Source organism: Anolis carolinensis, chromosome 4, assembly GCF_035594765.1.
Source record: "Anolis carolinensis isolate JA03-04 chromosome 4, rAnoCar3.1.pri, whole genome shotgun sequence".
NCBI lineage: Eukaryota > Metazoa > Chordata > Lepidosauria > Squamata > Dactyloidae > Anolis > Anolis carolinensis.
Window position 1 is genome coordinate 15,276,014 of NC_085844.1, and position 11,392 is coordinate 15,287,405.

Consider the following 11,392-nt stretch of genomic DNA (forward strand, 5'->3'; position numbering starts at 1 on the left):
ATATATAAACCGCACTTGCTTAGTTTCCAACAGATTTCACAACCTCTGAGGATGCCGGCCATAGATGTGGGTGAAACGTCAGGAGAAAATGCTTGTGGAACATGGCCATACAGCCCAGAAAACTCACAGCAACCCAGTGATTCTGGCTATGAAAGCCTTCAACAACACATTGAGGGGTTTACTTGGCAAGATTTGTTCAGAGGAAGCTTACTATATATATGCCTTCCTCTCTCCATATCTCTCAAATTTCAGGATCATGGGGAAATTCTTAGAAGCTCCTGAATAAGGGTGCATCTACACTGTAGAATTAATTCAGTTTAACACTTCTTTAACTGCCATGGCTCCGTGCTAAAGAATCCTGGTAGTTTGGAGAGGCACTATCACCTTATGGCAGAGAAAGCTAAAGATTTTGCAAAATGACAGTTCCTATGATTCCATAAAATTGAGCCATGTCAGATGAATTGCTGCCAAACTGCATTTATTCTACAGGGTAGATGCACCCAAGCTCCCATGTTTCCTTGGATTGCATTAATGATTGGATGCTGTGTCCTGTGTTGGCTGGACTCTCAGCAACAGCTGATAAATGTTTCCCAATTTTTTGTGTGGTCCCCCATACCACTCTTATCAATGACCCTAATATCTCGTGTAAGGTTTATTTACTGACAGTAAAAACTTTAGAACTAGTTGGAGGTTTCAGTCACACCCTTTTATCTTTAGCTTCTTCTGCCAGTGAAATGTGGCCAGCAAAAACACTCTATTTAAGGTTCATAGAATTCAGCTGAAATCATTTCCCTGTACTTGGACCCAAACCATGTAGGACTTTAAATGCCAACCTAAATAACAAGAGAGCATTAACCTGTCTAAAGGTGTTCTGCAAGAAAGTGGGCTTACAGCTGCATATGTCACAAACAGAACTCCAGCCAAAGTGCAACTCTATGGACTGAGATTTCTACTACATACATTCTTGAGGATCTGGAACATAGTTTTTGATACTGCATACTGTAATTCCTGTTGATAGGCATTTCAGAAAGGCATTGAAGTTAGCTATCAGTTTCCTTGCTTGGTAAAGTTTGAGCCATTGTGGCGAAGTATGAACTCCTGCCCTATAGCATGAGTGCTGAGATCACTGAGTTTCCCTTTTCACCTGCTACTTTTCATCAACTTGTTGAAACCACCTCAGCGCCTCCAGTGTGAATGAGAGGTTCCCACTTGACTTAAGGGCAGAGTGCTTTCCAATCTTGGACCCATGCCCAAATACATGAAACTGAATAATTTACACTTGGAGGCATTGTTGGAAGGGGTTTTCTTTCTTCCTGCCCGTTTGCCCTGACTCAGTTAATGAGTATCTTCAAAGGCAACTATCTCCTCAAATGCGCAGTGCAAAAAGTCCCCGTCGTGCTTTTAGCCAGTGAGCAAATACAGAACGTGTGCGCATTCAAATCCAAACTGAGCTGCTGAAATGTTTTGCTTTGAGTGATGTTTAACCTGACAGACAGTTGCTGAGGACCAGATATGGCCGCACCTGAAGCCTGAAGTAGAACCAATCTTGAAATAACCTGTCCTATCTGAAGGACCAACCCAATGTCAGTCCTACCTTTAAGCAGAGGACAACTGGCTACAGGGAGTGAACAACCCACACTGTTGCAGCACTGGCTGCCAGTTTGTTACTGGGCACAATTCAAAGTGTTGGTTATGACCTTTAAAACCCTAGATCAGGTATGGGCAAACTTGGGCCCTACAGGTGTTTTGGACTTCAACTCCCACAATTCCTGGCTTCAGGCCCTTTCCTTTCCCCCCTCAGCCGCTTAAGCAGCTGAGTGGGGAAAGGAAAGGGCCTAAAGCCAGGAATTGTGGGAGTTGAAGTCCAAAACATCTGCAGGGCCCAAGTTTGCTCATGCTTGCCCTAGATGGTTCAGATCCAGTTGTTCTTTGGCAGAGAAGGCAAAAGAAACTACAACTTCCATGGTTCTAAGCATTGAACCATGGCAGTTAAAGTGGTGTCAAGGTGCATTAATTTGACAATGTAAATGCACCCCTGGAGGCCCACAATGAATCCGCAGAATCTGCAGCTACAAATTGATCATGCTATTCAACTCAATTGAAACAGTTGGGTGGGGTGTGCTATATAATATGTTATAGCAGGGGTCCCCAAGCTAAGGCCCGTGGGCCGGATAAGGCCCTCCAAGGTCATTTACCTGGCCCCTGTGCTAAACTTTAGACTTAGGGTTGACCTAAGTCTACCTGTTCTTTGGAGGTCTCTTTGCTTACCTGTGGTCTTATGAGATCATCTAGATGGTCTTTGAAGGTCTCTTTGCTTAGCTACAGCCATATGAGACCATCTAGATGGCTTTGGGAGGTCACTTTCCTTACCTTTGGTCCTATGAGAATGTCTAGATGGCCTTTGAGGGTCCCTTTCCTTACCTATGGTTTTATGAGATTGTCTAGATGGCCTTTGGGGACCCCTTTCCTTACCGATGGTGTTATGAAACCATTGAGATGGCCTTTGAGGGTCCTTTTCCTTACCTATGGTCTTATGAGACCATCTAGATGGTCTTTGGAGGTCTCTTTGCTTACCTATGGTCTTCTGATGGCCTGATGAGATCATCTAGATGGCCTTTGAGGGTTCCTTTCCTTACTGATGGTCTTATGAGACCATCTAAATGGTCTTTGGAGGTCTCTTTGCTTACCTATGGTCTTATGAGATCGTCTAGATCAGGGGTCCCCAAACTAATGCCCATGGGCCAGATGCAGCCCTCCAAGGTTATTGACCTGGCTTCTGTCCTAAACTTTATACTTAGGGTTTACCTAAGTCTGAAATGCCCTGAAGGCACACAAAAACAATCCTAATTTTTTACTATTTCATCTTAGTCCGGCCCCCCAACAGTCTGGGGGTCTGTGAATCGGCCCTCCACTTAAAAAGTTTGAGGACCCCTGTGTTATAGGATTCCAGTCTTTCTCTCTCTTTCATACACACACAGCACACACCCATTAATTACACCCAATAAAACCAGTTCAGATCAAGACAAGATTCACCTTCTTCCTCACCCCCTTTCCATCCCCATCCAACCTCTCGCCATTAACAGGCCCTGTTTGCCTAGGAGGCAGGCAGATCGCAAAAAAGAGTTTCACGCTCAAACTTTCCTGGGGTTTTGAAAGCTGGCCCTGAGGTTTTATCAGCTCACAGGGCTGTGAAAAGGGGGAGGGAAAGGCAGCAGAGGGGATTTCAGTCAAAGCTTTTTCCTGAGAGTTAACCGGGGCCACTGGCGCTCATAAACAAACATTGCCAGACATCAAAAGGAAAGCAGTCAATGCGGGAACAGTTACTCCAACAATGGGAAGGGCAAACCAAGCGAGTGTGAAGGCAAAGGGGGCGGCTGGGTGCCTCTCTGCCTCTGGGAGCGATTTAACCCTTTTGCAGCAAAAGAACTTTACTTTGGGACATACAGAGTGTTTACTGTTTAGTACACATTTGCATGTGCAAGGAACACCAAGCCTGTGTTTGGGATATGGAAAACTTTCCTCCAAGTGTCCTGATTTGCTGGATCAGTGTGCATTCCTTCTCTGTCATCCCACATTTTGAACTGCTTTTAAAATGTCCCAGCTTCTCTCTCCTCTTTCCACTTTCCCCCTTAGCCCTCAGCTCGCTTCAATGTCTGCAAACTGTGTTCAAAGTACAAATATGACTCACATGCAGCTAGCTCTTCATCTATTGCAGTCAAAAAACAATATAGTTAGCCCTCTAACTATATCCCATGTGTGGGTTTGATTAATGTTTTTTCTCTAGGAATCTCTAGGTCCTTTGATGGGCAAACCTCCACCAGAAATTGATCATAAATCATGTTGGAAAATAGAGGGTACATCTACATTGAAGAATTATTACTGTTTGACACCACTTTACCTGCCATGGCTCAATACCATGGAATCATGGGAGTTGTAGTTTGATGACACACCAAGAATGTTTGAGAAGGCTAAAGATCTTGTAAAACAATAATTTTCTGCCTTTTGGGATATCCCCAAATCTGCAGTTGCTTCGTTCTGTTTAGTAGCACAACTGGTCCTGTGTCTGGTTCAGCAATTTGTCTATCTATGTTATTCACTGGATGAATGTGACCCCAAATGTGAGAGAGGGAGGGGACAGAAAGAGAATGTGTCCTGCTTAAAAAGTTTATACTTTATACTTTATACTAATCATGGAATGGGAAAGTTGTACTAGACCACCAAAGATCACTTATCTTAGTTCCCAACCATGTAGGAAATCTCCAATAGATCCAACTTCCATTGAGACACTTCAAACAAAGGATAGTCCACTGCCTCTAAGGATCCCACTACAGTTCTTTTCATCAAGGAACTTCCTGCTAATGTTTTGTTGAAATAACATTTGTTGTAATTTGAGGCCATTGATTTGGGTTCTGGTGCAGCAAAAAGCAAATTTACCCCATTATCCATTAAGACATCTTTATCCAACATCTAAAGATGGATTGTCATCCTATCATCTATTTGCCTTTTCTTCCCTAAGTGAAACCTACCCAACTCCCTGAGATAAGACCTTCCAGATATCCTAGTATTACTCATGATGGGGTCACACATTCAGCTGCTAGCTGTCAAGCATCCATCCTATGATCAAAGGATGTGTGAAAAGGCCAAAAATGATTCTTTATTGTCAGCTATAAGAACATAAATATGTCCTTGTTGAATCAGGCCAGATGAGCTTTATGAGAGTGTTGAAATGTGTTGAGGTGAGGAAAGCTGGGTCAGTCTCCAAAGTGACAATTGACATTCTTTGTCACAAGAAAGAAGAGGGGTTCTCAGAGGGGTCCTTTCACACACAGTGTGACTTCAACCTCCATCCTATGGATTTTTAGCCTCCATCCAATGGATTCCAGGAGTTTACAACTTAGGGAAGTATGTAAGAAAATTCTGTGCCATAAAACAACAGATGACTTGAAGACACATAGACATCAGCCAGAGCGCTCTAGTGCCTAACCAAACTACAAATCTAGTATTCCATAGGCTGCTACCACGACAGGTATAATAGAATCATAGTATTATCATCATAATACTGGTGGCACAGTGTGTTAAAGCGCTGAACTGCTGAACTTGCGGACCAAAAGGTCACAGTTTCAAATCCCAGGAGAAGAATGAGCGCCCGCTGTTAGCCCCAGCTCCTGCCAACCTAGCAGTTCGAAAACATGCAACATGTGAGTAGATCAATAGGTACCGCTCCGGCAGGAAGGTAACGGCACGCCATGCAGTCATGCCAGCCACATGACCTGGAGAGGTCTATGGACAACGGCGGCTCTTCGGCTTAGAAATGGAGATGAGCACCAACCCCCAGAGTCAGACATGACTGGACTTAACCTTTACCTTTACTATTATCATTATTGTACCATAAAAGAACCCCATATGTAGATTGAGAAAGGGCACTATTAACCATCAATTGTATTTGACCAGATATATTCCAAGGCGCCGATTTATTGTACCTAACATGGAGCTAACCCTAATATGTGGGGTGCACTGGGAAGTTTCACCTTAAGGGCATTTGAGATCAGCCTTCCCTCTTTCAGATGGACTAACTTACACATACCATCATCCTCGGGTAGCATAACCAATTAGCTGAATTTGAGGACACCCTGATAATCCTGCACTATTCTACAGTAAATACCCAAGGCAGAATTTCAGCACAATGTCAAAACTTGGGAAAGGAACTAGGCTTTTTTTGGACTACACTTCCTATAATTCCCCATGCAGTTGTTAGGGATTCTGGGAGATCTAGTCCTCACCACTGTTCATCTGTGGAGTCTTTTCTTTCTTTACTTTCTCCCTTCTCCTTCCCCACTCTCTCTTTCTTTTAACCCAAGCTGGCTAGCAGCCATCGGTTTGAGGAGTGAGCATTTCTGAATCTACTTTCTATATGTAGTCGTGCAGTTCAGATCACTTTATATATGAAGTCCCCTTGTTGTGGGCCTGAGCTTGTGCATCAACATATCCAATAAATGGAACCCAAAAAAAAGAGCAATCCGCAAACAGAGATAAGCTGGCTTTCACTCAAGGGTGGCCATGCTCTGGAGCACAGAGCGTCACAGTGCCTTGTTTTGACCTTCTTTGGAGCTCTAGCGGGCCTCCACGGATCACTGTGCCTGCATTTTGGATAACCAGGAGTGACAACAGGTCACTTCCAGTCACATTTGGGGTGATGGATTTAGGCCCCACAAAGGGATTTGTGATGGTTTATCATGCATACTTTTTATCCAAGAAAATGGCTTTTTTTTAAAACCAAAGAATGTAGAAAGTGCCAGGGTCTTTGGGGGTCAATTGGGATACTAGACCCATCCCTCCCAGTGACACATGCAACCCATAGACCACACAATCCCCTTGTAAGGGTCGATGGATTGTCCTCTATGGATCACAGCAAATATATTGTATCTAGTTATGAGCAAATGGGTCCAGTGTGGTTAGTGATTTGGGTGTGGGACTCCAAGAGATCAGAGTTCAAATCCCAGCTCAGCTAGGGAAACCCACTGGGTGACCTTGGGCAAAATATAATTTCTCATCCTCTGAGGAAAGCTATGGCAAACCTGCTCTGAATAAATCTTGCTAGATAACTTGGCAAGATTTCAGTAGGTCAGAAGCATGTTGAAGGCATGCAACAACAACAATGACTAAATAGAATCATAAATCAATCATAAAATCATAGAATCATAAACTTTGAAAAGAGCACAAAGGCATTTAGCTCAACCCCCTGCTATACAGCAATGCACAATCAAAGCACTTTCAATAGATGACCATCCAGCCTCTGTTTAAAAACCTCCAGAGAAGGGACTCTACTATTCTCCAAAGGACCATATTCCAATGCTCAAACAGCATGGTTTTGAGAACTTTTACCATTTTGGTCATCCTCCTCTGGAAATTCTAACCTGTTAATATCTTTTTTGAATTGTAAGGCCCAGATATAGACACAATATGACCAAATCATAATAGAATATTGCTTCCCTCAGTTTAGACACTGTACTCCTAATAATGCAGTCAAAAACACTTTGGATTTTTTAGCTGCTGCATTATACAATTCACTCATATGTATCCCGTGGTCTACTAAGACTCCTAGAACCAGGTATCCCACATCCTATATATGTGTAGTACTTTACATATCTCTCTCTGCTGAAATTCATTGCCCAGTAGTAGGAACGAATGTGATTTAATGTTGGATTGGAACTTGGGAGTTGTAGGTTCTCGTACCTACAGCGTACTGAAAAGAGCTTAGATGAAATGACAATGAATCGTGGTTATATGCCTTCAAGTTGTGTCAGACTTATGACAATGCTATGATAAACCTACCACAAGGCCAGATTTGTTCAGAGGGAGCTTGCCATTCTTCTGAGTCAAAGAGAGTGTGACTTGTGAGTTTTCATGGCTGAGTAGGGAGTTGAACCCTGGTTGCCAGAATCTTAGTCCAACATTTAATGTCAGTGAATAAATGAGCAAAAATAACAGAAGAAATCTACAAGTTCTAGACATGCTTCCAATGGTTCAGACAATAGATGCATGTTTAAATCAGCAGAAGCCAGAATGTGACCCAAATAATTGGGCTGTTTAGCCTTCCTTCATGGACATGAGTAAGGTTTCCCCCCATGCATATAAACTTCACATCCTTTCCGATCACAAACCCGTTGTTGTCAGGCAAGGTAACACGATGACAGGATGAGACAGAGCATGCTGGCATTCGCATCACCCAGACTTTGTACCTGCCTGTCATGTCTCATAAAGTCTATCCACATCAAGTCGATCTCCATAAAGCTGAGGCAAACACTCCACTGCATCAAATGTGAAGTAGCTCGTAGGGGAAAAGGAGGAAGGCATCTTCAAGCAGGGTTTGCAAAATCACCTGATATTGATTGCTGTTGGCTTCGCTTGTAATAGGGCCCCAAATGGATCCACAAGGCCTTCTAACATCTGGAAAACAAGGTCAAATATGAACACAATAGGGCAAAACAATAGCTGACAAGATCTAGGCCAGTGGTTTCCAATCTTTGGTCCTTCGGGTATTTTAGTCTTCAGCTCCAAGAATTTCTGGTGGTTGTCCAAGCTGGCTGGGTCTTCTTGGAGTTGAAATCCCAACCACATGGAGGACCAAAGTTTGGGAATCACTGGTCTAGGCAAACACATGAACCCAGAGTCAGGGCAATTCTTGGCCTAAGTTCTGTTATTTTCCAGTTAGAATAGATCAATTGCAGCAGAAATCTTTACCTATGTGTTGACCAGGTAAAGGTCAAGACCACTGATTTCTGAAAGCAGAACGAGTGACTCATGGTAATATCAGTGTGGGCAGGCTCCACTGAAGTTACGAAGCATGGCACATTATGCATCAATCCTATTTGCTTCCTGCCAGACCATCTTTGCCATCTTCCTCTGGATATGTTCCCATTTGCAAATGTTTTATTTATTTTCTTTCTACAAAAATCTAAATTTTAACGTTTTAATACTTCTACACTGTTTATTTCAAATCTCAAACAGAGTGATAATGTAAGAATCATAGAACATCATATAACATTAAACTGTGTCACCTGGGGACAGGAAACCAAGTGTGTTGTTACCAAAGTAGAACAAGGTCATCTCATTATTTTTGTATTGTGGGAATCACACAACCCTCTTGGTCCTGTTGAACTGGAACTTCCAGCAGCTTCAAAGGGCATAGCCAATGCTGAGGAATGCTGGTAGCTGCAGTTCAACATGACCCCAAACCTACATCTGTTGATGCAATCTCAATTTGCATTTGCTGAATTGACTATCTGCCATGACACTGTTGATTGTTTTCAGTGAAATGGCTGCATTTGTCTGCTTCAGCAGAAAATGCAAAAGAGGGAATGAGGGAATTAACAGTAGTTTTAGAATGATTCCTTTAAGCATCAGATTTTGTGAATATCAGTCTACTTCTGTGGGATTTTTGAAGATGAAGATAGATAGCTATGAAACCTTAAAATAATATAAACCAGTGAGTCTCAAAGGTGCTTCACTTTCCATTATTAGCTTATGGTCAATTAACAACCCAAGATTGTTTTCTCTGGTGCTGTTATCTACATTGACGTCATCCATTCTGTAGTTGCATGGCTGATTTTTCCTGCCTTTCTCAAAAGAAACCTCACACCAACCTCAGTTGAACTTTGTTGTTTTTGTGTGCCTTCAAGCTCTTTCTGGCCTATGGAAACCTTAAAGTAAATCTATCACAACTGTAGTTTTGCAATGTCTGTAGCCTTCTCTGTCAAAGAGTGTTGGTGTCTCACCAACTACAACTCCTAGGCTTACACAGCATTGAGCCATGAGTAGTTAAAGTGGTTCCATACTACTATTTACATTCTTTCTGCAAAGTAAATAGACCCCAAGGTGGTGTCGTGATTTAGCTTCATGAGCCAGGACTCCATGAAACCAGTATTCAGATCCACACTCAACAAGGGAAACCTTGGGCAAGTCACTCACTCTCAGACTTAGAGTTTGTTTCTCTCCTTGGCCCTGTCTGTGTGTGGAGGGTGGGCATGGGACTTATTGTTGAATAGGTTTTATCTTATTAATTGATTACCCTGCTTGATAGATGTCTCTTCTGTCTCTCACATTTCTGACTTAATGAAGTTAAAGGACAAAACAAGCAAGTATAATAAGTAGACAGGTATAGACCTCTTCTCCAGTAGTTAAGCACCATAAATACAAGCTGGAAAATGGGTTGTGCTGGTGGAGCTGAACCTATCACTCGAAAGGTGGAGTAGATGCTGGACAACAGTGGCAAAGTTATGGAGTAAGGACCCAGAGTCACATAAGCACTGCCTCACTCAAACTGTCCTGCTAAAATGCATTGGAGGATGGTTTCTGATTTCAATCATCGAAGGAGGATCCATTCACCAACCATCTCAGTCTTTTATATGGATTGAATGGACAGACATCTTGGTATTTGCCTCATCCAACATAATATCTTGGTCGTGGATATACTTTGCAATAATTACCTACAAACCATAGAATCGTGGAATCATAGACCTCATAGGCCTTCAAGTCCAACCAGTTGATCAAATGAGAAGATCCAACAGAGCATCCCTCTTTGGGAAGATGTTTAAAGAAAGAGGCCCCACCAGCTTTAGGAGTAATTGGGTCCATTTCCAAACTGCTCTTATTATCAACAAGTTCCTTCAAATGTTCAGTTGAATTATATCCTCCTGTAACTTAAAACCATTAGACCAGGTCTTATCCTCTGGTGAACCAATGAACCACCTTGTTGTCTCCTATGTGTAACAACAACTCTTGGGTTATTTAAAGAGTATGATCACGTCATTCATCAATTTTCTCTTCACCAGATTGAATATGTCCAACTCCTTCAAACCTTTGTCATAGTTTTTGTTCTCCATGTCTCTTATCATCCCTGCAGCCCTTCTCAAAATCCAGTTCAATTTGTCTAGAAAGCCATTCACATTCACTGGGGTCACAAACAGAGAACTCATGCATACATGAAAGCCACAATTTAAAAAAAAAAATCCAAAAGTTGACCAGAGAACTGAACTGGAGAACATCAAAATTCTGAAACAATTGCTCTCTAGGAATCTTTAGGTCCTCCTGTGGTAATTTTGGCAGAGGTTGACCAAAGAGTTGTGTTGGAGGAGCTAGAAATTCCTAGAGAGAATATACCATCTTAATAAAATGTGTAGATAATCAAATCCACAACAGCCAAACCCAGAAATATAGAGGGCTGAGCTGTCTATCCTTCTTAAAATGAGGCACCCAGGGTGGACAAAGGATGGAGGCTGGATGTGTTAAATCTATGCAAAGTTTAAGTTACTTCTCTTGGTCAATTACATCTATAGCAATCTGAAGCATTATTTTCTTGCCTTGCCAAAATCCACAAGGAAGTTGCCCAAAATATTCTTCGTCTTCTAGTTCCCTGTCCCATCCAATGCTGAGAAGAGCAGAAATATACAGTTCCTTCTAACAAAAGACACTTCTGTTTTTACACCACAACATAATATTTTCCTTTGGTGCTTGTACTACCTCAGAGCTGACTCACACAGGATTGGTCACTTGCTGAAAAAACCCTTCTCTATATTCATAATATTTTGTTACATGTCCATCTCAAAGCTTTTCCATTTCCCCCTTTTCCCATTAAAAAAATTAAACTGTTTAAAAACTATATTCTTTCTTTAGAATAAATCAACTTTCATTGAATATTGGAATGATAAAGATGGAAAGATTCACACCAGCCAAGAGGAAAGGAAGATTCTCCTAGCTTAAATGAAACAACTGATTCAACTAGAATAGATGGAAAGGTACAAACCTATGTTCAATTACCAAGTTCCCATCCATTTAATTGGCCTTCTCCAGTTGGAATTTAAATACTTGTGTGTATTACTTATCCAAAATGCTT